This window comes from Nyctereutes procyonoides, unplaced genomic scaffold (assembly GCF_905146905.1).
Source record: "Nyctereutes procyonoides isolate TBG_1078 unplaced genomic scaffold, NYPRO_anot_genome, whole genome shotgun sequence".
Taxonomy (NCBI): Eukaryota; Metazoa; Chordata; class Mammalia; order Carnivora; family Canidae; genus Nyctereutes; species Nyctereutes procyonoides.
This window is the reverse complement of record NW_026575051.1, coordinates 38,919,301-38,945,962: the sequence shown is the minus strand read 5'-3', so window position 1 is coordinate 38,945,962 and position 26,662 is coordinate 38,919,301. Positions and strand designations below refer to the sequence as shown.

The window sequence follows — 26,662 nt, the reverse complement described above, 5'->3', positions numbered from 1 at the left end:
TTGAACCTGCCTTGAAATCACCTGGAGGACTCATTAAATGCAGATTCCCAGGTTCCACCACTAGAATTTCTAAATTAGCAGGTCTAGAGTTAGCCCTAATTTGCACTTCTTATATATTCCTAGGTAATACTGATGCTGCTGGTCTGAAGACTACACTTGAAGATCCACTGTCATATCTTATCCCTGAAAATAACAGCACATTCAAAAGGTTCTAATTACCTTCTCTAAGGAATGGTCCATTCCCAACTGCTATGACTGTCAGCCCTAAAGCAAGAATAAAACAAACAATGGAAAGTGCTCTTATTTTAGGCAGTTTCATTCTTTATTACACCATAAACTTGTGAAGTATTTCTACCTTCCACTCTTCTATGCCATATTTTTTTTCAATTTTAACATACTAGGAAACTGAAATTCAAAAAGTTGTTTTTATACACTCATCCTTAATCCTACAGCTCAAGTCTAATATCAGGGCACATACTCTTTGCTGTATATCAGCAGCCACCCCTGAAATTCCCATGTGCCTTGGCTGTTGATAACCCACCCATACTGGAACTGCACCCTAATACTCTGTTAAATGAAAAGGTCTAAACTCCACTTTGAATATGAACAATACATATCTGACTAGACTGCTGACAAGGAGAGATGCTTCATATCCTGTAAAGCGCAACTTTGTAAAAACCTACTTTAACCAGAGCTTCATTCCTCCCAACCCCAAAACTGATAATACCCAACATTTAATAAGTGTTTCCTACGTGTCTCTCAGCAACTTTCAAATATATGATACAGAGATTTTAACTATAGTCACCATGCTGTACATTATATCCCCAGAATCAATTATCTTAAGATAAGCCTCCTAATATTTCTCATAGAATTTTCTTGGGTAAGCAAAGTGAAGGGACCCAAAGGTCTTTACCATAAGCCTAAGTAATTGCCATTCTATAGACCCCTAACCTTATATTTTTACACATAAAGATTACCATGCGGTCAGACTTTTAACAACCATTCTGTTTGTTGTATGGCAACTGCAACTCAGTGACAGCAATTCAGTTCCACAAACAAATTAAGTATATATAAGAATGGAAGCCAAAACTGTGTTAGAATCTGGTTAGACAAAGATGAATTAGATGTATTCCTTGCTTTCTTTAACGTCCATAATAATGGAAGAGGGGATAAAGGGCAGAGGATAGTTAAAAATTAACCATACTTCAATCTGATAAGAGATTTAACCAAATTCGGAGTATAGGGGTGCCTGGGTGGCTCTGTAGGTTAAGCGTTCAACTCCTGATTTCGGCTCAGTTCATGATCAGGGTCATGAGATCAAGACTGGTGTCAGGCTCCACAGTCAGCACAGTCTGCTTGTCCCTCTCCCTCTCCTTGTCCTTCTGTTCACGCTCTGACACACACACACACACACACACACACACACTCTCTCTCTCTCTCTCTATAATAAATAAAATCTTTTTAAAAAATCATAAAATCAGAGTATAAGGGATGACACCCATGGGGTCATCCTAACGTCTAGGCTCTCTACTCAAAAATTCTTAAATCATACTCAACAGTTTCTAAGAAAGAGAATGCCTGGAATACCCCAAGCCAACATCCAAACCACATCACTGTTTTACTACAAAGCATGTAAATATCACTCTTCACTGGAGTTTTTTACCCTCTTTTGAAATCAGCAGTAATTTTATTATTAACAGTAAATCATTACAATAGTTAACAACCATTTCATAGTGAAGCAAAGCTACAATTCATGACCAGTGATGATAAAAATGAAGATAAATCATTGCTATCCTGATGAAAGGTAAATTAAGAGATATCAAGACATAAAACAATGGTTTGTATGAGGATCTCCCCATTAAAAGTCCTTGTATTTGCGAGTGGTTTCAGGAAAGACAAAAAGATTTCAGGAATTCTGGATATTGACAACCCAAGTTGTCAAGGTAGTTTAGCTTCTAAATTGCATGGTTGATAGCTCTATTTGGCCTGGCTAGACCATGACTGTGTAACTAAGGTCATTAAATCACTACACAAGATCAAACTTATCAAAAAGATGATGATGAGTAAGTAGAGAAGCTTGGAAAGGCCATGAAAACAGCCATAAGAATGAAAACCTCAGGATTACTTTACTGACATTGTATCCAAAGCCTCTGCTTCCTCTTCCATCATGGTTAGCAAAAGCCCATCTGAATTATTCATGGTTACCATGAGCTTTCATACTACGTGCTTTCAAAGGAACATGCACATATATGAGTGATCTCTTTACTGTAGGTGAAATGTTTTTATTCATATATCCACTGATAATCAGAATTCTGTGAATACTGATATTTTATCCATGGCTTCTTCTCCCTCCTTAACTCTCATTTTATAAAACAAAACACTAACTGTGAACAGAAAATTTATACCTAGTAGATATGGTAAAACAGTGGGATGTGTTTTGGATAAACTGATATTGGGATAAAAGATATGTTAACTTCATGTGACCCAATTTTGACTCTCATTTTTTTAAGTCTTTATTTTTTTTTTAATTTTTATTTATTTATGATAGTCACACAGAGACAGAGAGAGAGAGAGAGAGGCAGAGACATAGGCAGAGGGAGAAGCAGGCTCCATGCACCGGGAGCCTGACGTGGGATTCGATCCCAGGTCTCCAGGATCACGCCCTGGGCCAAAGGCAGGCGTCAAACCGCTGCGCCACCCAGGGATCCCCGACTCTCATTTTTTTAAGAAGGCCATTCTTGATATTTTCATCTTTAGCTTTAAGGAGCACCTTTAAATTAAATTTTATTTCCCCAATATAGATTTCTTAAACTAGAGACATATAGTAAATGATAATGAGGAAAAAAATGACAAATTTTACTATATGAAAATTTAAAAAGTCTGTTCATGAAAAGAACAGCAAAAAAGTTAAAAGACAAACCACAGCCTAGGAAAAGAAATTTCAACACATACAGTCAATAAAGGGTGAATAATCATAACATCTAAAGACTGTGAGTCAGTAAAGAAAAAATGAGCAAAAGAGATAAATGAGCAAGTCACAGAAAAGTTAAGAAAATGGTCTGCAAAAAAAAAAAGGAAGGGAAAGGAAATGATGGGACTTGAGTCCCTAGATATTGGCTGTTCTGTGGGGAATGGATGGGAGGTTGGTCCTGGAGGAAGCCCGGAAAGCTGCGGGAGGCTCCTGAAGTGGTCCAGGCAGGAATTGATGTCCCTTGGTCTAGAGTGGTGACCGTGAAGATGGGGAGAATCACATGGATCCTGTCAATTGGAATGAACCTGGGTGGTGGCAGTGAGGGTATGGGGTCGGGGGTAGGGGGAAGGATGAAACAAGATAGCTTTTTAAGACGTAGAATTGCGAAGTTTTGGTGACCAGTTAGAAGACAAGTTTAACTCATGTTGATTTTTAGGGGCCTTTGGGACCCCAAGGAAGAGCCACCAGGCTGGCAGTTGGCAGTGAGGTCAGGGACTGTGGACACACCAGGCCCTGTGTTGGGCTGGACACAGTGTGGTTTGGGCTGTATGAGCCTTGAGGGGAGTGGCTGGGTCTGTCGGTGGTTGCCAAGCGTTCTAAGATGGTCTCACACCTAGTGAGCTCTCAATAAACATTTGTCACACTAAAAAAAAAAAAAAAAATAAAAAAAAAAAGAAAATGGTCTGCAAATATATGAAAGATTGTCACATACATTCACAAAAAGACATGTTCAAAACTCTTCAAACTTTATTATAATAAAAATTATAAAGAATCTAAATATCTCTTGCTAGAAAAATAGCTAAATAAGTTGTGGTATATTTATGCAATCAAGTACTACTGAGCAATAAAAAATGAATGAAGGAGAACTATACACATCAAAATGAATGAGTCTCCTAAGTAAAAGAAAAAAGCAAGAATTAAAAATGCATATAATTTGATATAATTAATATAAATAATGCTATATATAGAAATATAACTATGTATAAAAAGTACGAAGAAATTTGGGAGATACATTTTACATTTAACATTATAATTATTTCTGCCGGGGAGGAGCGGCTAAAATCAGAAAGAGGAAGGGTTTCTTCTACCTTGTAAAAATCTAGTTTTTTAAGCTGGAAGTTGAGTATACTGATGTTTGCTGTATTATTCTTTATTCTTTTTTGTATATCTTAAGATGTTATAGCATATATGTATTTTAGATTTTATTTTCTGTTGGGATTATTGATCTTATAGTGATTTTAAAGTAAGTGCCCAAAGATATGATTTGAATAAAGAATTCATGTAGTTAATACAGTCAGCCCAACACAATTGCTGAAGAAAGTATTTATTGCGGTGTGACCCTGAAATATCCAAAGTTGTCTTTATACAGCATTGCTCTATCTTATAGAACACTTCCAGTTCTTCCTAAACAACTCGCTGAACTGTTTCTTCCACATCTATACAGAAGACAACATGAATGAGCTGGTACTAAGACGCTAATACTAAGATTAGCTTATTATCTGCTTGCACATTTTAGAAGGGATAGGCAATAAATTGTACCCATTTTCAGAAGTGAACGGCAACACTGAAAGCACAGCTGACCACTGAGCAACATGGGTTTGAGCTGCATGGATCCACTTACACATGGTTTTTTTTATAGCACTGTACTCTAAGTGCATTTTCTCTTCCTTATGATTTTCTTAATAACATTTTCTTTTCTCTAGCTTACTTTAAGAATACAGCATGTAATATGTATATAACATATAAAATGTGTGTTAATCGACTGTTATCAGTGAGGCTTCTAGTCAACAGGAGTAGGCTATTCATAGTTAAGTTCTGGGGGAGTTGGAAGTTCTATGCAAATTTTCAACTGTATGGCAAGATCAGTGCCTCCAACTCCCACGTTGTTCAAGGGTCAACCATACACACATATTAGAACTAACTTCTTAAAGGATCCCAAAACCCCTTTAAAGATAAACAAAGCTAAAAATCGATTAGGGAGCCATTCATATAATTCTTAGCAGAACTTTAACACCAAAGAATACAATGTGTTGTGGCAAAAAGCTGCTACCTCACTTATGGCATAAGCCAAAGGCCACTTCTTCCAGAGGGCCTTCCCTATTTTTGCCCATGATTCTCCCTTTTCTCAACAACTGGAGTACCTGTCACCTGAAACACTGATGCTGGCTCTTAATCAGTACCCATCTGCTTTTGTCTTTCCTTTCCTGTAGGATTAAGTTCCTTGGAACTCATGGACTATATTGCCTTCCCCTTTTTCACTCCTCCACCAATAACTCCCCCATTCCAAACAAGAAGGTCTGAACTCGGTTGGATTGAGTAGCAGAGGACCTTAGGCCCAGACTTCAGAATGCAGGGACTGCAAGCTGAATCCAGCTCTGTCCTTTGCCAGCTGAATGACAAAGTAATTTCCACATCTAACTTTACCCATAAAACTAAAAATACATTAATAACATTTTCATAAGACTGTTTAAAGACTAAAGTAAGACATGGTTGTAAAGCTTATAAGAGAGCACCTGGCATATGGTAAGCACTCAAGCATTGTTATTTTTGCCACTACTGATAGTGGTACTATTATTGTAGTTATGTTATCACATTACTACTTATTTGGAGGGGAGAAATGAGTCTTGGAACCACACAATTCCTAACTTTGTGCTCTCCTAATTTTATTAGTTTAACCATTCCATTGATCAATGTCCTCCTTGACACTCAATTAGTAAGCTTGAATCCAAATGCACTTCTGATATAACCAGAAAAACAATTAGTCAATTCTGTGCCCAAAATGCTTACTTCCCTAGGCAAGGGTAACTGTTCACTTAACAAAAGCTTTTTTCATGATTGCTGTTATTAATTAAGTTTACATTGGCCTTGAACCTATGGTGTCTCTAGTGGAATTATTTTGTTTAATTCTCATATATTTTGTAAAATCATAAAGACATTTTCATAGATCTACCACAAATACAGATTTTTCTAAAACATATCCCCCTTCTCATTTAAAACATGGGATATAAATAAAATCCATTCATTTGGACATTGTTCTCCCATGCCAAGTATACTTGCAACACTTCGGTATTTAGGAATGATAGATTTATAGCATTCTGTTGAAAGTTCCTTTGTGATTAAAATATACTTTAAAGCAAATTGAAAGTAAGTTTAAATAAGAAGCTGTGGGATTTTTCAGGCATTCTTATCAAAAATGATTCTGCAGATTAAATTCAGAACAGTTTGACAAAGTACTCACTGGTGACAGTATTATTTGATCTCAGTAGACGTGCAAATGTTCAACAACAAGAAAGCATGTCAATAATTCATAGATCTAGAGTCAACTCTCTTGGGTAAAGAAAGAGTATCTTCCCCCCCCCCCCATATCCCACGACACTATTCTGCTGTGAGGAAATTCTTCCCTCTTCAGCCTGCCAATAGACAAATCACCTGTTACAGACGTTTTGCTGACTTCAGGTGTTTCAGTCCATTAAGAGCAGGCAACCAACGAGCATCATGTGCAAGTCACTAACCCACAAAAGACAGCAATCATTCTGGAAATTCGGCATTCCTTGCAACCCCAGTAGTCTTAACCCCACAATCTACTTTAAATAGATGAATGAAGTTTTCCTAACTCAACCCTGAGTAGGTAACATGTTTCCTAGACTCTCTTCCAGCTGGGAGGCAAGCTGAAATCCCAGCATCCCTCTTGCCCTTCTCTCCCATTTGTAGGGCCTAAAAACATCTGCATTTCTGCCTACTTTGTCCTGTTAATTCCCCTTCACCCACTAACTCAAAAAACCCATATTAACACAGAAACAGCCAAAAATTTAGTTAGGGCTGTGATTACTTTGAGACAAAGGTCTTGTGGTTTTAAGTTACACTATCAGAAATCAGGATGGTGAATAGCTACAGTGAGCACAGAAACAGGAAATTCAGTGAGCTGTTGTTACTTTAAAATAAAAATGCATACCCACCAAACTGTGATCCTGCTTCATTAGAAATTGAAGACAATGATAAACTACATTTTTTTTCACTTTCAATAACATTTCTTAATTTGAAAATTCTAATATTTCACCCCAGGAGTCCAGCTCAGATAACTATTTTGTCAGAAAATACCCTTGTAGCACAAGGAAATTAACTGACCAATTAACTTATGAAATTGAAACATTAAAAGAACAATTTATAAATATGCCAGTTACACTTTTCTTCTGTTAAAAAAAACTGGGAAGCATCTCATTGTGCTTTTTTGAGGGTCAGACCACATCAGAAACAGAAGCATGATGGTAATCTATTCATTTGTTCAGTAAGTACTTTTTGATCGCCTGCTATGTCCAGAGAATAAGCAGTGATGGAAACAGATAAGCTCCTGAGCTCACAATGCTTACATTCTAGTGGGAGGAATCAGGACTTAAGTAAGTAAAATACATGTATGTGAAATTGCAAAAAACACAGGTGAGCAAACTAATGCAGGTAAGATGGAGAGAGAAGGTAAGGGGTTAGTTACAATGTTAAATACAGTAGTCAAGAAGGGCCGCAATTAGCAGCTGACTTTTGAGCGAAGATGCAAAGGGAAGTGAGGGGAAGCAGTTATGCTAACATGGAAGGGCACAGAAGAGCAGGCCAAATAGAGGGCAGTTAACAGGCCTGAGGCAAGGGCTATGTACAGACCACCTTCTTGGCACCACTGGGAAGGTGATGACCCTCAATTTAATGCTGTACAGTAGGGCAGTTATTATTCCTGTGTTACAAATGAGGTGAAGCTCAGTTCTATTGCCACCTGCCCAATGTCACACAGTTAACAGTGCTGATACCTTAACCTAGGGTTACCTCTCAGTCCAAAAGTCTTTCCAGCTTACCAATTGCCACACTGCTGTGTCCAATTCTGTGTACCACAACTTGTCGGCAACAATTGATTAGACAGGACTGTCAGAAAGTGTGATTATAAGGGTAAGGGTTCTGGAGACTGACCACCAAACTGCCAGAGAAGACTCCAGGCACACAGCATCTGAAAGGATGCTAGACCAAAGAGGGAAGAGAGGAGCTCAATAATCCACCAAAAGGCAGAACCTGGACTAATACATGGAAATTACAGGGAGACAAGTTTCCAATAAATAGATGAATAAGATATCCAATGCAGGAGCTATCCAACAATGGAACAGGCTGTCTTGCAAAGTTATAAAACTCCAATTACTGGAGTTACTCAAGCAGAGGCTGAATGGCTATCTTTCTGAGATGAAGACAGATTTCAAAACTGATGTGAAAGCTATGTGGACTGACTGGTCTTACTCAATTCTGAGTCCGTGATTACACAAGCACCAGGCAGGGCAGTGTACAGTGAAAATTTCCAGCTGGGAAATCAGACAGCTTCTCTAAAATCCAGTCTTCTAAGCTTTGTGCACTTAACCCCTGGCAAGCCTCAATTTGCTTATCTGAAAAAGGAGGCAAATAACAGAAGCTGCTTCATAGGGGTTATTGAGAGAATTCAATGAGATAAAATCCATGTAAAGTACTGAACACAGTGCCTGGCAGACAGTAAAAGCTCAATGATATTTAGCTTATGCAGGTACATATACTGGAGAGCCTGTGTAGAAAATGTGTATGTATATGTGTGTGTGTGTATATATATTATATATATGTAACGTGTACAAATTTCTCCATCTCTATCTTTATTCTTATTCATGAGCAAGAAGAGTTCAATGTCCAAAGCTGAATTGTAACAGCATATTAAATTACAACATGATGAAACTGACAGTAATAATGAATACTTAAACAGTCAGCTTCTTTTTTTTTTAATTTTTATTTATTTATGATAGTCACAGAGAGAGAGAGAGAGAGAGAGAGAGAGAGAGAGAGAGAGAGAGGCAGAGACACAGGCTGAGGGAGAAGCAGGCTCCGTGCACCAGGAGCCCGATGTGGGATTCGATCCTGGGTCTCCAGGATCGCGCCCTGGGCCAAAGGCAGGCGCTAAACCGCTGCGCCACCCAGGGATCCCAACAGTCAGCTTCTTAGAGTAATAATTTCATATTATGTCTCTATTAACAGGAAATATACAGAAAAGTTCATCTTTTATACAGCTGATACACCAATTTAAAATTAATGAAAGAAAAATCAACATTTTTTAATTGAAATAATAAAAAGTTTAGTCTTCAGCATAAGAAAGAATACCTAACAATATGCACTTTTATTTAATGTGTGTATATGTATGTACCCAAGTGTACATGTGTACGTACACATGCACTCACATTTATGTATGCTTTCTATGTGAAAATTAAGGAGTTAAACTATGAAACTCATTGTTACTTTTAAATTACTTCTTAGTGAGCACAAGTATTCCAGATATTTCTTATCTGGGCCAAGTATTTTATGAATAAATGTCTGTATTCATAGAAAATAAAGGAGAAATAACCATAGAACGTTGTGTCCATCTGCTGGAATCTGGAGATGCTTCGCAATGGTATAAAGTGAGTTATGATTTTAGATTAATTTGCCATTACTTTTGTGTCCTTCTGGATAAACTGACATTTATTATTCATTGAGAAAACTTTGAAGACTGGACCTCAATGATAAAAGGAAGTCTCCACTTTAGAAAATACTTGGGTGGGATGTCTGGGTGGTTCAGTGGTTGAACATCTGCTTTCAGCTCAGGGCATGATCCTGGAGTTCTGAGATCGAGTCCCACATTGGGCTCCCTGCGAGGAGCCTGCTTCTCCCTCTGCCTAGGTCTCTGCCTTCTCTGTCTCTCATAAATAAAAAAATAAATTTTTTTTAAAGAAAATACTTGGACAATGTCACTATATTTTATTTCTGGATGCTCAGTGCTGTTAGAAAGTCATAGTAAGACATATACTTTTAAAAATAGTATTTGCGTGAGGCAAATATATAGTATACAGTATATAGATTCATATCCATCATTGTATTTGATCCTTCTAATAAGCCTATCCCTGCTTCATCGACATGTAAACAGGCTCAGGGAGTAACTTGCTCAAAATTACATAGTAAGAAATGAAGATACAATTTGACTCTAAAACTTTTATCTTTCTATATTGTCTGCCATGTAGACACATTAAATTAGCATACTTTGACATAGATAATCTATTCTAATAGATTTTAAGTATAATAAAATTTATTTAATATCAGAGCTATGTTGAACATGTGTCACAGATTCCCAAGAGCTTGGTGCTGGAAGAAATGATCCAGTCTGTCAACCAATGACAGAATCAGGAGTCCAATCTAGTCTCCATGGACATTAGAGTATTAAAAATTGGATTACCTAATAATCAGTTCTTAGAAATTCCTTCCAGATGTAACTTCTGCTTATGAATCCCAGGTCCACCTTTGGAAGCAAAACAGTATAAAGCCCACTTCTCTGAATCACTCTCCAAAGATCTGAAGCAAGCAAAAACCCGTAAAGTCTCCTATACATAACATAATATTGAGCCTCTTATCATTCTGATAGCTTCCTTTGGTTACTCTCTGACTGGTCAAAACCCCTCTTCAGTGACACCCAGCATTTAACTTCCAACTTGGCAATGAACATAATCATTCACAACATTTGAACCTTTCTCTTAATGTGCCCACAATAGTATATGTTGTTGAACAGTCAGGCTCTATGATGGTTCAAATGGGCATAATGAGGAAACAATTAAAAATCTATTCTTTTTCAAAATTACTTTTAAGCTAGATCTCTAGTCATGCAACTGATTTGTTAAGAACCAAAAATGCTGCTACTCTCTAGCTTTACTTCTCTCCACTGCCTGTGGGCAATCTAGCCACAGAGGACTCTATGGCTTCCAAAGTATATACTCTCAGGATGGTGCGCCTTTGTCCATGATGTTTGCTTTCTAACAGAAACATCCTCTCCCCACCTCCTGCCTGCAGACTTTCTACTCATCCATTAAGGCCCAGTCAAACTGCCCTAGTCTGAAATCCTCTAGATTACCTGTTCCTTCCTTCCTCATCCTGGCTCTGCTAACTGTACGCTCATCTGCATTTCCATAGCATTCTGGAAATGTTCTCACCACAAGGTTGTATCAACAGTCATGGGGGTCTCTCTCCCCTACCTGATAGCAATTGAGCTCATCAGAGACATGGACTATGCCTTCACCTTTTATCATTTCTAACGCTGGGCTCAGTGTGGAAGATTAAGCCATACTGTACAAGAATGACTATAATAAAGAGTTGGAAGTGAAATACTTCACAGAAAGGGGAAATTTATGACAGCTAAGGGATCACAGGAAGTTTCATGAAGAAGACAATACCTAAGGGAAGATAGCAGAAGTTAAGAAGATTTAGCAATGTGGAAATAAGGGCCTGTTTGGTTATACAGGCAAAGGGGAGAGCATCAGCAGGGATGAGGAAATCCATAAGCCTGGCTAGAGTATGAAGCCTCAAAGGAAAACATAGATATCTCTCAGAGACCTCTGGATACTGGACACCATGCATTCACTTTACATCCAGTACCTCATTTAATTTCTTCATTTCCTTATCTCATTTAATATTTCTCTGATGTACAATTTAGTATCACTGTTCAGAGCTAGGGAAATTAAAGTTCAGAGAGGGCAGCTTTCTCAAGGATATCTAGTTAACAAGTGGAAAAACTGTTTTTCTAATGTTCATCTTTCTGCATGCCTTCTTTCTACAATCTAGTTTCTGGGCTTGGGAGTAGGAATTAAGTGTAACCTGGAGTAGGCCTCCTGAATGGTCCTCTGGTCATCCTGTACCTACCTCAATGCCCATCTCAGCTTGTCACCACCTCAGCAAAACACACACACACACACACACACACACACACACACTATATATATATATATATATATATGCATATATATATATATGCATATATATACACAGGTGCACTAACTCTGTTAGATAAGGTATTTTTTCCTCCAAAGACTGACCAGTGAGACAAGAAAGACTAATATGAGTATCAGTCAACCCTAAAAATCCCCATCAAAACTCATCTCAAATATATCTTGATGAGGCAAGAATAGCATAGAGGTAGGAGAGCAGGTTGAGGAGCCAAGCTTTCCAGCTCTGCCCCTTAGTGGCTGAGTGACTTTAGATAGGTTGTTCAACCTCTCTGTACCTCAGTTTGCTCATCTGTAAAATGGGAATCAAGATAGATTTAATGTATAAAGTTACTGAGATGAAACTAGTTAAGGCATATGACCCCGATGAATTCATAAGGTACACAAGTAACACTCAATGCAATGCTTGTTCTACTTGAGACTAGTATGTGGCCATGATTCAATCCCAGACCCACTGTTTCCCACTGTTTCCCAAGTCTTTACTTCCATAGGTCTGATCACAAATCTATTAAAAGCTCAGAGAAGAGACACACGTGGGCTAACATGAACAGGAAGAGAAAGGACCTCTAGGGCAGGTCTGGGAGATCTGAAGGATGAATAGAATTCAGAGAGGGAAAGGGGGCACAAGAGCATTTCAGATGGAGTGGACAGTAAGAGCATACAGCAGATAATGGTATATGTATTTACAGGAGAAGACATGGATCTCCTCGGCTAAAGAATATGGCATTTCAAGGAATAAACAGAAATAATATAAGATAGGGAAACTGGGATCTTGAGAGTTAGTCAGGAAGGGCTGACTGGATAGATGGAAAGAAGTGTAGTCTTCTGAGTGGGTAAGTGAAATGATCCCAGTGGGGTCTCAGGAAGAAGACTGTCCTGGGTAGGAAGGAGTTCGGGACTACTTTCATCACACACCAAAGGGCTGGAAGGAGAATGAGGCCAGGATGCTGAAAGTAAGCACACAGAAGACGAGAGGCTCTGAAAGATGTTTGAGGAACGGTAGGGTTTGCTGTCAGACTGGAGATGGGGAGACAAAGTGAGGGAAGACTTCAATACAATTCCAGTATTAGTGGTGAATGGCTGGTGAAGAATGGACCCCAGTCAAAACTACGTACCGAAATTACTGGGAAGTACAATATGTACAAAACAATGCTGACAACACAATTACTCAGACAATATGACCTATTCTCTGAAGTCGTTGCTTTAATTCTATACTGAATCTTAGCTTTTTATCAATGAGTGATGGAAATGAGATAAGCACATTAATAATTAAAGAAGCCAACTTCCTGCTATGTACTCTGAAGCAGTGCCTTTCTCAGCAATTTTGTGCAGGAGTCTTATTTTTGGAGTTTACTAGGAAACTGGGAATTTGTCTATTATTTACCATCAGCAATTTAGTATGAAATGCACTATGGGGTCTTTGAGCTGAAACGGTTCCTTCATTTGCAATGCACGGTTATACTACAGTTACTTGCATGGATGCAGCATTTAAAGTACATAATTTTGGTTTTGGGAAATTGATTTTGATGAAGCGAGCTTATTGGGAATATACATAATTTTTAAAATCTATTCATTATATACACAAAATAGTACTTAATAATTATCAAATAAATGGATGGTGAATGATTTTTAAAAGTTTTTTTTTAATTTTTATTTATTTATGATAGTCACACAGAGAGAGAGAGAGGCAGAGACATAGGCAGAGGGAGAAGCAGGCTCCATACACCGGGAGCCCGACATGGGATTCGATCCCGGGTCTCCAGGATCGCGCCCCGGGCCAAAGGCAGGCGCCAAACCGCTGCGCCACCCAGGGATCCCGGTGAATGATTTTTTTTAATTAAAAGACAAAATCATCTTTATAAAAATGAGATTCTTTAAGAGCCATACTTATAAGAGAAATAATTTTTTAGGAAGCAGCAACTTCTTGAGAACTACACAAGTGTTTTGTTCCCTCTTTCTTTTATAAGAAAATGCTGGATTGGCCATGATCAATTTATATTCTGCCAACAAACGTTCAGCACCATTTATTGGTTGTGCCAGGCATTTGAGAGAAGTATGCCCCTTCCCTCAGGAGCTTTCTTCTACTGGAGGAGGCAAACAAATAAGAAAATAAATAAAATACAAGCTAATGCATGAATAATAGAACTTTAGATAAAGTACACAAACAGATCAGAAGAGAATGGTTTTCTCCTACCATTGTTCCAGAAGATAAAAAGAAATGGATCATAAACAACCAACTATTGTAAAACCCATTTGAAGAATCTGAAAAGAATCACAAGTATGTTTTGTTTTTTAATATTGTAAGAAACAGATACTCGCGAAAACAGAAGAAAGGCATAGGAAAAGAAGCAATCAGCAAGCAGCCTCTGAAATATTATTTCCAGACAATTATATTAAAGATTAAGAAAGTCATATCTCTCTAACAATCAACATTACTTTCTAATGGGTTGTTTTCATTTTTCTCTTCATCCAGATTAAACCAAAGCACACATTAAATATAAGAGGATTTATTTTCCTGAGTTCTGTCACGGTGAAACCAATCTAATCAAAATTGAAACGGGGAATGAACTCACTGAATGAGTCAGAGGGAAGAATTAAGCTGACCGATATTTTGGAAGCTTGTTAAAAAATAAATTGGACTTTCATTATAAAAATTGACATACATGAATGATATACTTAAGAACCTTCTTCAGAACATTTCCTTAAAGTCAGTTTGATTATTAACCAGAAAATACTGCATTTCAATATATTTTGTTATATTTCCCAAATGCAAGAGATACAGCAATGAGCATAAGTGAGAATGAATGCCCAGAAAAAAAGGGACAAAATTCTAAAAGATCTGTGAGTCTCTGATATATGCTGTTCAGTTTTGAAACCTAAATAAAAAGTTCAGTGAAATATTTCAAATCATGCCCCCTAAAGTAATTAAAGGATGATCAGTGTGCTTTTGAGATTTAAAGAAAAGCAAAAGAAAACTGGATAGTAGACGTAGTCCTTTTCAAGACCTACAATTTGTAAATTACTCCCTTGATAGCTTTTAAATATAAACTCAGTAAAGGAAAAAGCTAAGCTGTTGTCAAAGACAGTTGTTCGTATGACATTTAACACTTAAATTAGCAGAGGTGGGGAGTGTGGAGTGCAGTGCAGTGGAGTCAGATCACATCCCCTCTTATATCTGCAAAGCAAGGAAAGAGGACATATTAATGCTTCTCCTATTCATTGGAGGCGGCAACCCTTCCAAGAAAGTTATCATCCTTAAGCTCAGACAGCATGTAGTAAAAGAGATTCTGTTCTAGGCACCCTGTTTGTAAACAGAGATGGTAAAGGAACTCAAAAACCTGCTGTCTGAAGAACAGAGGAATGAAATTGGACATATTCCATGAAACCCCAAGGAACAAGACAAGGACAGTGTGTGGAAGTTATATATGCAAATCCTACCAGTCAGATGTGTCTAAAGACATGTAAGAGAACATTAGGAGTAAATTCCTTGTTGTGGAAAGTGCTCAGGTGCTACAAACTCTGATAAGAATGGAGCTGAATCTACCCAAACTGAACAGAGAAGTTAAACGGATCACCTTCCAGGACCACTTTCACCCTGAGATCCTATGCTTATAAGAAATAAAAGCCATAGTCACTGACTATGGAGGGCTTAAAAGTCATTCAGTTGCATATGATAGGTACCTTTGAAAAAGTGGTATGAACACCATAACCACAGGGTCCACACAGAAAGCTAAAAGTAACACAATTAGGGTAATATGAAGAGAGTTTAATAAAGGGACTGTTTCTTAAAGTGTGGGCAACTTTTAAGGGGGTAACACAATAACCTGAGAGTCAGCAACAACAGAAAGGGGCAAAGTCATCCTTCATTTCCTCTAGGCCTTAAAGGGATGAGAGGAGGAAGCAGTTACCAGAACTTGGAGAGAGAGTATGGTGGAGAAAGGACAACCTTATAGGATCATTGTTAGGACTGTGCAGGGAGCAGGTCCTGGTATGAACCTGCAGGATGGAGGAGTGGAGAAATCTGGAGGACCAGAGGAGAATATACAGCACAAATGCTAGCAAGGCACACAAAACAGGGAAAACAATGAAAGCCCTAGCCTGGGTAAGAAGTTGGAATATAGTCCCTCTCTCAGGTCCCTTCTAAAGGATGTAGTATTCATTTTTATTGGTGGACTCATAGACCTACTGTTCTTTACCATCACTTTGTATCACTGGCTCTTTTTGATTCTTCAGGCATCCTCCTGGATTTATTCTCTGAACTAAGCACTCAGCTGCAACATATTTGCTGTACCCAAAATTGTAGTACCATAGAATACATGTTACAGAACCTGAAAATATGAATATAGAACCATCTACCCAAACTTGGTCAGGCAATTTTCCATCAGTAGCCTTGTTCCTCATTCCTTCATTCAACAGATATGTTTAATTATGTCTTACCTGTCAGGCACTGTGCTAGACACAGGGACACAACAGTTAGCACGACAAGTCCATCTCTGCCTTCATAGAGATTTGAGATGATTATCAATCATTCCAATCTGTAACACCCTAGTCAGTAAAAGAACCTCAGAAGTGCTATAGATCTAAGGTTGGCAAACGATGGCCCACAGTCCAAATCTGGGTGGCCTTGTTTGTATAAACTATGTTTTATTGAAATAGCCATGGCCATTCTCTTATGTATTGTCTATTGCTTTAGTACTACAACTTCAGAGTTGTGCAGTTGCTGCAGAAACAGCATGGCCTTGAAAAGTCTGAAATATTTACTATCTGGCCCTGCACAGAAAAAGTTTGCCAACATTTGCTCTAAATAAAACCTAATGCTTTAAGAACATAGATGTAAGAACTCATAAAACATCTCTGAATACTGTAGTCACAAACCAAATCATGAGAGGGTTGGCTTCCTGCAGGATTTTATTTCTTTTTGTTTTTTATTTGTCTTCTTTCATTGTAAAAAAAGGTATCATGTGGCTAATGTCTTCTATTGAGAGCTGTCTTCAGATAATGTCCACGTTGTCTTAGATTATATCTAGTCTTTTGATTGATCAGAGTTTTTCCATATCATAGAAGGCCCTTTTTTTTTTTTTTTTTTTTTTTTTACAAAAGATCCTTTTCTCTAAATAATACCAAACAAATTTGGACCAGGGTGACTTTAGGTTATCTTTTAAATTGAACAAAAAAACTGATTGGAAAACCATTTAGTGGGATCCCTGGGTGGCTCAGCAATTTGGCGCCTGCCTTTGGCCCAGGGCATGATCCTGGAGTTCCGGGATGGAGTCCCATGTTGGGCTTCTAGCATGAAGCCTGCTTATCCCTCCTCCTGTGTCTCTGCCTCTCTCTCTCTCTCTCTATGTCTATCACAAATAAATAAATAAATCTTTTTTTTTTTTTAAAAAAAAGGAAAATCACTTAGCTAACACTCAAATGCTATATAAATGCAAAATCATAGCAACAATAGTACCTTCACTTTCCTACAGACGGAAACATAAATGGATGCTTTTTCTCCAATCACTTGTCCCAGAGAACATTAACATTTTAAATGAAAGAAAACAAAACCTAGCTTTCATTGGCTGTTACCAAAAACTTCTAATAAGTGACAGGATCCATACTGGTTGTGGTTCCTCCAAAAGATGTTAAGAGGCTAAGTCAGTGGTGGCTGTGGCTGACCGTTGATTTGCCATTCCAAAAGCCCTCTTCTTTCCCTAATGGTAATCAATGTAGCATGAATAAAATTAAACGGACACTTAGTTCACATTTAGTCACTATAACGCAGCAAAAACTAGACTGAGAAAGATCCTTGCAAAGCCTTGGTTCCTGAAAGTTTTGTCACCCCACCAAGCCACTGATAAAATACACATCAAGTGCTCAAGAAAAGAGACTGAGCCCAACAACAAACAGAGAACCAAGAATGAGATGACACCAGAAAGAGAATGGGGAAAGGAGGAGAGATCTCTTAGGTACCTTTCTATCCTTGAAAATGCCTTCCTTAGACCATGGCAACTCCCTCTTATACATACACTTTTAACTTCCTATACTCTTGTTTCACATCAGTTACCACAACTACAACTGGATAACTCCTTCTTTAATTAGTTTTAATGTCTACATCCCTCAGTGACAAGCAAGTTCCGTTGAGCTCATTATCTGTCTGCTCATAGGAGAAATCCCTACACCTAATACATCTGAAAAAATATCAGATGACTGACCTAATGAATGAATCAATAGGTTAGCAAGCTGGATCCTAGGTACTGTGCAAGCATATAAGAAAGCTCTGGTTATTCTTTGATATGTTCCTCAAAAAAAAAAAATCAACATCTTCCTGTACTTACACACCATACACAATATTCTAAGAAGGTACCCTAATTGCACCTCAATCCTTATCATCTCTACCAACCATCTCTCTGCTCTCACAATCTCTTTTTCTGTACTGACTTTTATCTCTCAACATACAACCAAGCTCAGATTGCTCCTAGCTTTAAAAAAGAAAAGAAGCCCTCTTTAACCCCCCTGCTGAACCTAGCTGTTCTTACCAAGGTCACAAATGACATCATAATTGCTAAACCTTATGTCTATTCACAAATCCTCATTCTATTCCTCAGCACCATCAGACCACTAATATGACCCTATTGGCCACTCCTCTATTCTTAAAACACTTTGCTCTCTAACTTTAGTGGCACTTCTCCCCTAATTATCCTTCTATTCAATTCCCTGTCAATTCTATAACCGAATCTAAAGATGTGTCTATATTTTCCTCAAACCATTAATACCTCTTGTCTTCATTACCGCATCAACCTTCTGACTGATCTCTTCACTCCTTCCAATCTATTCTTCACAGTGCAGAGTCATGCACTTCCCTCAATAAAGCTCCAAAGTGACCAGGCCTAATTTAACTGGCTCTATTAAATTGTGACTCTTGACCTTCAACTTCAAGTATCTTTTTCAAGTAGTTTAACATACAGGTGACATGCAATTGCCCCGCGAAAGAACTAAACTATTCTCTCTGATCTTTCCCACGATATACTGGACTCCTAACATCTTTATATACGCAAAAAGAAAACATATTTAGGATAGCATTTTCTAAGCTTTCACAAAGCCTCCAAAATACTTGTTTTGGAAAGCCAGTTCCAAATACTGGTATTCCCTCCATCATTCATGAAAAAAGTCATCCAGATTATACATGTTCCAAATTAAACACGTTCTTTATCGCACTTGATCTAAAACCCTTTTAAAGCAGTAAGTCTTCCAAAATAAAAACAAGAAGAGTGGATAGCAGCTCACAAATCTTTGCCAAGTGACTGAATCTCATTGCGGCCACATGATACACTGTAAATTCTCAGGATTTTATTTTATTTTATTTTATTTTCTTATAATTTTTTTATGATAGTCACAGAGAGAGAAAGAGAGAGAGAGGGGGGGGGGGCAGAGACACAGGCAGAGGGAGAAGCAGGCTCCATGCACCGGGAGTCCGATGTGGGATTCGATCCCGGGTCTCCAGGATTGCGCCCTGGGCCAAAGGCAGGCGCTAAACCGCTGTGCCACCCAGAGATCCCCTCTCAGGATTTTAAATAGGAAAAAGGCAATACAAACAAGCCCAAGAAAGTCATCAGTGTGTGTGTAAATAATTTGACAAAAACACCGCTACTAGGACGCCTGGGTGGCTCGGCAGGTTGAGCATCTGCCTCCGCCTCAGGCCATGATCCTAGGTGGGGATCATGTTCCCACACAGCTCCCTGCAGGGAGCCTGCTTCTCCCTCTACCTGTGCCCTATGCCCCCCCCCCCGTCTCTCATGAATAATTAAATAAAATCGTTTTTAAAAAATTGCTACTGAAAAAATATATCCTGCTCATGAACAGAGTCCACGTCACTATGTGTTTTTTCATTTTAAGTATTTTGTGAATATTAAACAATACCTTTCCTTATATAATCTATAGGCCCTAATGAAATTCAAGTCCACATGTTTCTGTGATTCCAGACTAGGAAGCTACCTGAAGCCTTTCATAACTCAGTCCAAACTACTTCTCCGGTCTTCTTTCCTGCCACTTCTAACAGTCCAGACACACTGAGACATTCTGTTTTTTCCATGTTGCCTTTACTCTTACTAACCCCTTCATCTGTAATGAATTCCTAACGTCTTCCCCTATTTCCCAAATATCTGGTACTTCTGCCTCCTTCAAGTGCCGCCTTCTCTTCTCCACGAAGCTTCTGTGTCCCACAGCATTTTGTCAGATCCTTCTCATGCAACGTCACCTTTTCCTCTGAAGGTTCCTTCAGCAATCACCTGCTCCTCCCTCGCGCAAGCCTGTGAGGCCCTGGGGCGAGGAAGGCGTGCGTGCGCCATCTCTGACACCTACAGCACTTTATACAGTTCCTCCAACAGAAAGCGGGTGACCAAAGATCTACTCACTGAATGGATTTGCCAACTCCACCAACGGCTTCTAAACACAGGCCCTGCCTTCTCCTTGAAGCCTCGGGAACTATTTTGATGGTCAAATAGACTTAAATACGCTGAGAGGCGTGGAACACGCCACAGACACCCACGAATTTCTGTGCCCCGGAAGCTCCGGTGCAGGCGCGATCGACGTAATGAGGTGAAGAGAAACCCCAAGTGTGTGCGCAACTCCACACGGCGGTGCGAGAGGCGCGAACTCAGGTCACGGCCGGGCCACCTGGGCGGAGGGCGAGGCCGACCAGGCTGGACAGCGGAGGTGTGCGGGGCGCTTCCCCACCTACCTTCGGGGCTCCTGCAGAGGAGGGAGGGCGCCCTCCGCGGGGAGCCCGTGCAGGCGGGGAAGGAAGCGCTTGACCAGGGGCCGGGGGAGCCCGAGCGCCTGCCCTCGCGGCCGGGCGCAGACGCAGACCCGGAGCCTGGAACGCTGCCCAGCTCGCGCTGCCTTCCAGCCTCGGGGCAGGCGAACGGGGGCGGGGCCCAGAGACCACAAGTCCCAGAAGGCCCCGCGGCCCGCGCGGCCCGCCGCGCGGTTGGCTGCTGGTTGGCAACCGCGGGCTTCGGCCCCGGGGGAGCGGACGGGCGCGGACGGGCGCGGACGGGCGCGCGCTCACCCGAGCAGGCTCGGCCCGGCGTCGCGGACTTCTTTCCTGAGGGCTCGGCGGAAGAAGAGGAAACGCCCCGCCGTTTTGCGAAGGAGTGTGCCCCCTGGGGTTTGCTGGCCGGAAAGTGGTGGAATCGCGACCGTGAAGAAGAAGAGATCCTCACAGGGACTCGTGGTGGAAGGAGTCGCCTGGGTGGGGGAGGGGGCACCTCCGGGACCTGAGGAAAAGATAGAATTCCGAGACAATGGTCCTTTTTTCCAAAGGTGAAATTAAACTTCTGTTCTTCACAGAAAGTTATGATTAGTACAGAGTGAATTTGCTCGCTTTTTACCTTTTATGCTGTATTTTTCATCTATATTCTCAAGTCACTTTTTCCTTTACCTCGATCTAACATTCTTACCTATTTTAGAATCCCAACTGGATTTTAAGTATTCTGAGGACAGGCTTTTTTTTTTTTTTTTTTTTTTTTTTTTTTTTTTGTAGTCTTCTTTAGTATTGCACACAGTGCGTGGTGGCTAGTGGGTAGAAGTTTCAACACACATTTATAGAATCAATTATCGATCATTTCTACGTGGAGGTCTGTTGAGCCTATTTTCCTAAGTGGATGAACCTTTTTTAATAAGACATACATTTGCCTGCGATCCGTTATTGTAATTTTTTTAAAGATTTTATTTATTCATTAATGAGAGATAGAGAGAGAGGCAGAGACCCAGGCAGAGGGAGAAGCAGGCTCCATGCAGGGATCCCGATGTGGGACTTGATCCTGCGACTCCAGGGTCACGCCCTGGGCCGAAGCTGAGCCACCAAGGCTGCCCTGTACGTTTCTTTAAAATGTTAAGCATCACTGTTCTAACCATCTGCCCATTAAAAGGAGTCCATGATTTTAAGTCTATTGTAATTAGTTTAATCTATCAGTCCTCATCAGTCCTGCAGAGGTAAATTTCAGGTAAGCCCAGACTGAATTATCTTGAACTCCAAATTAATGAACACTAGATTAATGATTTACTGCATTTACAGTTCTTATTTGAGAAATGTAAAATCCAATCCTAGTTCATCTATCACAGAGATAATCAAGAGTCAAAAGGGGAAATGTTGCAAAGTTGCCTTGTGTACTGCATGTGTGAGATGCGCATCAATTCCACTCATTCATTCATTATGCAAATTGGATTGAACTACCTTCTGCCAGGCACTGAGTGAGGCATGATTATTGCCCTTTGCAAGTGTAGTGTGGTAATTAAAGCAAATGGGTAAACAAACTATCAAAATATAGTGCAATCACCGAAATCCTATTGGAAAACTACAGTCAGTTTTAATAAAGGTGTACCCTTTCTCATTAAGCCTTACATAGATATTTATTAACCTGAGTATATTTACAATTTTCTTTGAGCTTCTGAAGATGGAGTGGTTATGAATCTTACAAAAGTGTATAATGGGAAATAAGTTTCATGAAAATTGTGCAACGTTTCATACTAGTTTTTGTGTTACTCATCCCTAGTGGGAATATATAATAAATGATCAGTACATGTTTGTTGAATAAAGAAATAAATGGATTTCCAGTATCTTAAGATATTTAATCTGTGCCTTTTAGCAGCTACTTTTCCAGAAATGTTGCAATTCAGCTATGTGTGCCATGGCCCAAACAACTTTTCTAAAAGAGTTTATAAAGAAGGGTAAAGTGAAAATGTGTAAAGATGTATCTAAGCTCTCTTATCTCTTCCTGTTGTTCACTGCAGGTAAATGCAGAATATTTGAAGGGGGCTTCAGTAAAGAGACAGCAGAGAATCTTAGAAAATTATGTTTCTCTCATGTCACAGTTTTTTTTTTTCAATAAAACAAGCTCATTAAATGCCAATCCATCCATAGCAGAGGAAAGATTAATGGTACCTATGTAGAAATGTTTAGGATCCATATAAAAACATAGAAAATGGTTTACCTCTATGCAAAATATAAAACCTTAAATGGAGAATACTAAGCTATTATTAGCCAGTTTAATGTCAATCTAAAATAAGTAAAATGGATAAAGTGAATGCAAAAAGTGTAATCAAGAGGGGTGCCTGGGTGGTGTAGCTGGTTGAGCAACAGACTTGGTTTCAGCTCAGGTCAAGATCTTGGGTGGTCTTCTCAGGGTCATGAGATCCCAACTCCACATCCCACTTGCCCTCAGCGTGGTGTCTGCTCACGTGTGTCTCTCCCTCCCCCTCTGCCACTCCTCACCCATGCTCACCTGCCCTTTCTCTCTCTAAAATAAATGAATAAATCTTTTAAAAAACATAATCAAGAAACAATATTAATTTTAAATGACTACTTTAACCATAAAGAGCAGAGTATCTGAAAATTTCAAATAAGAATGTAAAGTATGTTTTTAAAAAACTATTGTTAGAAAATGTTATTGTTAGAAAAGTAATTTGCATTATCTTATACAATTATGGAAACAGTAGTAAGCCTTTCTATCAAGAAACAGAAACTTCAATAATCCCTAGGTCAACACCCATTTACACAGGAGAAAATTATTAGCTGTGTTCAATTCAGTAATTCCAGAAACATTTATCATATTACATACCAAGTATTAAAAAGTACTTGTCCTTAATGGTCTTGCTGTCTAGTAAGGAAGCCAAATTTTACCATTAAGATAAGATAGGTAGCAAACTGAACAACCCCAATATGCCAGGTAATCATGGGTTACCTCATTTAATTAATCCTCACAAAATCCTTATGGGCCAAGTACTGGTTTTAATCCTTATTTTATAAAGAGGAAACTAAAATTTAGGTTGGTTCATTCATCCAACAACATTCAGTTTGTACACAGGATAGCTAGGACTCCTACACAATCCTGTCATACTCCAAAGTGAATAAACTTAATCCTTTTATTCTAGCCCAACGAGGAAGCCCTCTTTAGCTGGGTCCCTCTTTAGCTGCTGCTTTTAATTCTAGTCCTTATTCAGAGTGTTCTATCCACTAATGTCTTAACATTCTCAGTGGTATCTGGGACAGCTAATTCTATGAGTTTTTTGTGTCAGACTTTTTTAGAGCCAGGTCTTTTGGTTAGACTTCTACCTGACAACTTTAATGCCTACTTTAATTTCATATCCACATTTGTCACCACTCACTATTCTATGGCCAAAATTTTTCTCAAATTGATCTAATACCCTAACATAATATTCAGCAGATTATGATCTCATGGTCACTAGAATTAACATTATAGTACAGAATGAATCTTGCCTATCATTACCTTCAATAATTCAATTACTGTTAACACAAAATTAATAATTTATACTGTTATTTATATAATTATTAGCATAGTCCAGATAACAGTTTATAGCATTTCCCAACCTTTGTCAAAATGGTTAGTATCTACTTTAAGAAGAACAAAATCCATAAAAGTTTCCAAGTGTTTAAGACGATTAAACCACATCAAATTCATGAAAAAAAATAACCAGTATATGTTTTTAAGGCATTTAATTTTGTATTTTAAAGTATAGAATTATAGAAAAGTGGAAAGATTAAGAATATGGCTGAGGAAAGGAAGCTTTTACAACTATGAATAACATCTCTTTAACATACCTAAAATCACATACTGTAAAAATAATTATTCCCCAAATTAAAGTATGTTAACTTTACTTAAACATTTGTATTCAAGAAGAATTTTAAAAGTATTTTATAGAAAATTTATATTTTGAATTTACAGAGAATATTAGGTTTTTAGAAGAAATATGCCCCCCCCAATCTATGTGTAAAGTGAATAATTCTTTTTCATATGAATATTGATTTCTATTTTATGTGATTCCAAACTCAGTTTTAGGGGTTTTTTTTCCTCAGAGTACTCCTCTGAGGAAATATTAGTGAATTTCAGTATTTTGTGGGTTTTTTTATTGAAAGGATGCACAGTTTTACCACCTGAACTGGTGAAAAGATATAAAAAACAAATTAGGCTAATCTACCAGAATTAAAAACACCATGGAAGGGATTTAGGTCTATTAGGGAAAAAATGATGCTCTATGAAAATATGAGGTGAAAAAAGGAGTTTGGGCTAATCTTAGAAATCATTTAAGCATGTTACCAATTTAGAAAAGGGTCTTTAGAGTCACGTAAAAGAAAGGCTTCTATGAAAATGAAAGAAAGCTTGCAAAAGCGTGGACTGCTCTGTTGCCATTGAGTGACTTAATGAAAGACTAGATGACACACGCTAGCAATGAAAGTTAAGGCAAAATAGGTGCTATGAAATAGATGCATATTTAAAGCATTAATTTTAAATGAACAAAATATAAGAATTAGGCAGAAATATTCAAAATTGAATGCTAGTAAGTCAAAAATGCAAACAAAAATGATTTAATAATGGGAAAATTTTAAAGTGACAATATTCTGATCTTATTTAATAATAGAAATATTAATCTGTGTAAAACAATTCAGATGTAACATTAAAGAAAGGAACATTAAGATTATTTGAAAGAAGAAAAACGTATATTCTGGGAAGAAAGAAAGCAGAGTAGTGGCAAATCTCCTGGAGGAGGAGTGTAGAATGGACTACATAGACAACTACAGTAAGACATATAAGCTGCCTAAGGAGTCGGGAAGATAGGTATTAAACTCACTGAGGAAAAGCCCATCTCTTATATTTTTTTATCTAGCAATACATCTGTTTTATCCTCAGTTGAGATGAATGTCTTTTTTTTTTTTTTTACATTGATAGAAATCATACAATGTAGTGATTATAGGTATGGGCTCTGAATGGAAACTGCCTGTTTGGTTCACTAGTTTGCCTCTGAGTAGCAAGTGACCCAGGGTAAATTTGCTTGGCTTTTAAGATCCCAATTTCTTGATCTATAAAATGGAGACGATGATAATTGTACTCATAATAAATGATATAATTCTTACATAGCATCTCAGTTTCCAGCACCCTAGCACACACTGTTTTAAATAGTATTAGCTATTATTATCACTTTCTTTTCTACCTTACTTACATAGAGATTTTTTACCAGCTCCAAATATAAAAGTAAATAGATTACTGTAATTCATATTGCAGTGTTTTCTCTGTGCATTAGCAAATGAGTACAGAAAACTGCTATCCAAAAGAAAATCTTCAATTCCTTTTATTCTCAGTAATAAGAATTCATAAGTAAATTTGGGTCTCCCAAAAGAACACAATTTTTCTAGTAAAGTTTTCCCAATTACTTGCCTATGCTTTGTGCCTCCAAAATCACATGGAAAACCATTACCTTTGAGCACATCTCTTCCAAATAAGGTTCGTTTTAGAAAGTGGAGTAGAAATTGAAAAAATACACAACCACTACAAATAACCTTTCTTGTGTCCTCAAAGCATAAATTTTAAAGAGCTCTGCTACGATTATCTAAAATCCAGTTTTTTATTCAGAGAGAAGCTTGGATAACCAACAGTATCAAGTTTTTTATATGATATACAGCCCAAGAGAAGAGGAAGAAAGGAATCTACATAGTTATTATGTTCAAGACAAATTATACATATTACTTTTGCTTCATTGTCTGGGTACAAACTTCAACCAAGACTGTTTAAGCTGCAAATCTGAAATATGAAAACAATCACAAGTAACAACACTATGTATTGTTTATTGATGCCTAACTCTTTACTAAGGACCTTCTCAACAACCCTATGAAATAGATATTCTTATTTAATTTGCCTTCCATTAACAAATCACAGAAGTGAAGTGACATACCCAAAGCCACTCAGGCATTTTAAGTAGCAAAACTAAGGGTCCAACCCATTTCTGACCCTCCCTTTGCTTCTCTGAGTAGACACAATCTGGCTTCTTCCAGCAATAACAATTGCCCCTCCACCTCCTCCAACCCAAACCCAAACACACACACACACACACACACACACACACA

General features: G+C 38.4%; 1 protein-coding gene across 3 annotated transcripts in view; it reads right to left on the bottom strand.

Moving 5' to 3' along the window:
• Window positions 1-20,703, bottom strand: part of MEI4 (meiotic double-stranded break formation protein 4) — a 212,630-nt gene extending 191,927 nt beyond the window's left edge. For 2 of the 3 annotated variants that reach the window (XM_055330346.1, XM_055330347.1), the window contains exon 1: window positions 20,157-20,556. The gene's annotated coding sequence lies outside the window, so the exon portion shown is untranslated. Of the gene's footprint in view, window positions 1-20,156 lie in introns of all 3 variants that reach the window. The other variant, XM_055330348.1, reaches the window with a different exon arrangement.
• Window positions 20,704-26,662: the final 5,959 nt, after the last annotated feature.